This window comes from Mytilus edulis, chromosome 3, assembly GCF_963676685.1.
Source record: "Mytilus edulis chromosome 3, xbMytEdul2.2, whole genome shotgun sequence".
NCBI lineage: Eukaryota > Metazoa > Mollusca > Bivalvia > Mytilida > Mytilidae > Mytilus > Mytilus edulis.
In genome coordinates this window covers 19,354,880-19,359,291 of record NC_092346.1, presented here as the reverse complement: position 1 = coordinate 19,359,291, position 4,412 = coordinate 19,354,880, and positions in this window count along the sequence as shown.

Below are 4,412 nucleotides of genomic sequence, written 5' to 3'. Positions count from 1 at the left end.
AATATTATGGATAAAAGACAAAGAAATAATAGGTGTCATGGAAAACGTATCAATCGAAATCAACGAATTAAACATCGTATAAATTATACACTTGGTAATCTCCTATCTATATTTAAAAACAATGGTAGGCATCAATTATTATATAAACTGGGTCAAATACCAATTAGTTAATCACATTATATTTTCAAAGAGTGTGACACCATATCTTTCTTCAGCCTACCCTATGAATATTCGCGTATAATTACAGCTTTTTACCACCATAGGCTGTTCCCGCGTATCGACAGACCTGAAGTTCATAAACTGCACTTTCTGAAAATTAAATATATTGACAGAGCTATTGATTTTATCAACTTATCGAGTATATTTTATGACTCTACCGTTCAAAACTTTATACCTTCCTTTTTTGAAAGCACAGAAACCACCTATTATTTCGTACACATACAAAAAATAAAACCCAGAAGAAGCTTAATTTTTAATTATAAATCGGTAATATCAGACGTCTTTCTCACGTCAATGTAGAAAATAATAATGTATGTGAAGTTAGCAGCCGGTTCGTTATTCGATATTCGATATTCAATATCCAACCAGCTGCTAGCAGTCGGTTGGATATTCAAAATTAAGTTGAAAAAACAAATAATAATAAGATTAAAAGCATGATTTTCATAGTTAAAAGAACTGATAAGATACGTAGGAAATTGTTTCGTGACCTCTTCAAGCTGTCGTAAATTCAAATTCTCGTTGTCCACGAATATAAACCCTTTTCTAACTTGCATATTTGTCTTAATGAAATATAGCTTTTAGTCAATAACAAATAATCAAAGAGGTACAGTACTTTTATACAGAATATTTCTTAAAAAAACAAAAAGAAAAACCGAACTCTAGAAAACAATTAGGATTATAAATAGAAATATTTATGGAAAGCCTATAAAAGAAATATATAGTGAAAACCTACCTGAGACCGCTTAAATGAGGGTGAGACCCCCTGGTCTTTCATTGTCCACAAAATGTTAGTACATGTAAATCATAGACTCTGTATATATAAAGGATGTATCAGAAGGATTGCCCAGAATAATGTCATATTCGATATCTATGGAGGGCTTATATTGTCACTTTTCAGCTAAAAATTATCAAAATTTTAGGACAAAGGGCACAGGGCAATGGTGAGAGCCCCCTAATCACTCAATCATTTTAATATTATGCAGACATTTAGTCAATAGGTAGATACAAACGTGACTAAAAGGAATTTGGGTAGACTTCCTGTCTTTCATGTTTACGGAGCGCCCAAAGTGCCAGTTGGATATTCAAAATATATAGTGAAAACCTACCTGAGACCGCTTAAATGAGGGTGAGACCCCCCTGGTCTTTTAATGTCCATAAAATTCAACCAAATTATTGACTCTGTATATATGAACGTTGTATTAGATGGATTTTTTTAGAATAACGTCATCTTCAGTATCTACAGAAGGCTAAGATGGTCACTTTTCAGTAAAAAAAATGTCAAAATTTTAGGACAAAGGGCACAGTGTAGTGGTGAGAGCCCCATGATCTCTCAATCTTTTTAATATTTTACAGACATTTAGTCAATAGGTAGATACAAACGAGACTAAAAGGAATTTGGGTACACTTTCTTTCTTTTATGTTTACGGTGCGCCCAAAGTGCCTGTTAAAAATTTAAATTATATAGCGAAAACCTACCCGAAATCGCTTAAATGAGGTTGAGACCCACCTAGTTTTTCCATGTCCATTAAATTCGACCAAATCCTAGATTCTATATATATAAATATTGTATTAAAAGGGGAATGCTGTTGAACGGATTGTTTACTCAAGGACCAAAGCAGAACCCTAGTAGAATCGAGGACCTTGTTTCAAGTACAAACAGGCACCATAGGTGACGGGGAAGATTTACAGACCTTTAAAACGCACCTTAACACAGCTCACACAAGCACCCCTTTTGATGTTAAATCCAGGTCCAAATGCATTGCTGACGGCTATTTCAACCAGGCAACTTAAGACTCCAACACATCGTGCTGGCAGAATTGTGTTCGCCAACATAGGAAGGACTTGCATTGCCCTTCCCGCTTACATGGGTAAGAATCCACTTTCTTTTTTAATGTTTTTCTTCAATTGGGTAGTGCTTATTTCCATAGTCGTACCACTAGAAACGTTTCGTAGGAGCTTGGTAATCTTTTCAATATGTTGCGGGGTAAGCACATCTTGTGTTTACCTTGCAGGTTTGTGTGGGGTAAACGAATGGTGACCGGACAACCTTTTTTTGCTGCTCCGTGTAATTTATTAGCTTGACCTTTTATCAAATCCAACCCGTATTTTGATAGACTATTTTCTCATACCTCTCGAAGATGAAAGCGGATGGTGATATGTTTACTGCAGAGATTGATAGGATCACCGTCTTGATCGGTTAGGTATGTCTACCTGCGATTGAAAAGCTGTAGATATTGGACTGTTGGGTGGAGTTTACGTAGCTTACATTGATGATGCCACTGTTCACCAAGATGCTGTTGATACTGCCGATGCTAACAATGTATTCAATCTCTTCGTAACCGTTTGTTGTCTGATCAAATGTGTAGAGCTGTCGCTTAAATCCCAATACGGTGTTCGATTCCTTAAATTGTAGGGGGTGAATCGGGTAAAATGAGGCTATCGTTTCCAGGGACAAGGATGGAAAACCCTTGCTTTTAGTCTGTGTGGTCGACGATTTGCTGCAACAGTATGGTGTCCATTTACTAGTATTCATTAAATAACGGCATTCATCTTCTGACCGTCCGATTCGAACTGGAGGACTCCTTCGGAGATTGGAAGTAAAAATGCTTCGGTGTTGGCGGGAACATTACGCTCGAATTCCGCTCGAATCTGGAAGTCCATTCGGGCGAATGACTTACTTCGATCACAAACAGCGGCTATAGGTAAATAAAATCACATGGGTTGACACCACCGTTACTGAGAAGGTTTTCAATGTCGTAGAATTTCTTTCTGAAGTCTACAGCCTCCTTGAACACTCTGGCAACCTTGTTTTGTAAAAATCAGGCATAAAAGTCGACGGCTGAGTCGCGTTCAGCTTTAAGGGTGACATGGACACTTTGCGAGAGAGGACCCAAGAGATCTTATACAGGATTATTTTTGCCACGTTATTGACGGCGGCAGCCCTCGTAATGGCATTGGCATCTGAATAGCGAACCAGTGGAAGTTCGTGCCTGAACCCGTACACTTTTTTATAGTAATAATCCCATAATATGTTTCAGGGGAATGGCAAACGAGTACGATCCTTTGTTGGTGGGCCTGGTGATAATGTATTCATGCCAGGCTGTAAATCCAGTGTTCTCAGTCCCGGCATCGATAGAAGAATCATTATACCACAGTCGGTTAAGACCCTGCGTTTTGAAGAAGTCGTCGAGGAAGGTTTACATTCCCAGCATAGTGGTGGCGATGTCGGGGTCGTTAATGTGTTCAATCTGCTGACCGGAGAGTCGATATCATATAGTTTTAAAGAGATAAATGATACCATTGTGAATGAGATCAACGTCTGCATATGCAGTGCCGTCGTGATTTTGAAGTCTTCCTTCTACTAAGAAATAACGCTCGATTGGGTGAAGGAACACGTTTTGCGTTTCTATGTTGATTCGGATCTCCGTTTCAGAGTTGGTAAGTAGGGCGCCGGCTTAAGGTACGAATTCGTGAACCTGGTATTAATATTTTTTAAGAATTCCATCGTAGGTTAACCCTACTGTGATTGTAAGGATGTCAGACATTATGGATTTAGTGATAGCTTTGAACAAAATCATGGACGGTAGCGATGCCACGGGAGATGAGATTGTTTAACTGTGTTTGGTTGTGGGGCGCTGCGTTTAATAAGGAGCTGTTGATTGGGCTTGCTGCGCTGGACACTAGGTTTTCGAAGGCGGGTCACTTTTACCGGCGATACCGGCGATAGTGTCAAACAAACTACCGCCGAATGCATACTTTCGAGCAAAATCTTAAACATTTATTTACAGGATACTACGATGGTATTGCTTATATTCCTTGGTGCTGATGTGTTTACCTTTCTTCATGGCATCGAGGATCGCCACAATTTCGTTGCGCACACCATTATTTCAAGCACGGTCGGCAGCGTTACACAGATCCAGGCGATATATGAATGAGCTAGTTAAAGTCAGAGTGTAGAAAAACGGTTTGCAGTCCGCTACAATGCTTATCTTGCTTTAGATGTGCGACACAATATTCGTCCACTTGTAACTTTTTATCGCCTTCGGGTTCTAGAGAGGGTCAATTCCCTTGTCGATTTATGGCACCGAAACTGTTCAGGATCTCAGCATAGTCGACAGGGTTTTAAAAGCTTCGGGCTCAAACGATTCTGGTTTCTTTTTCACCATGAGTTCCAAGGGGTCAAGGGTTCCTTT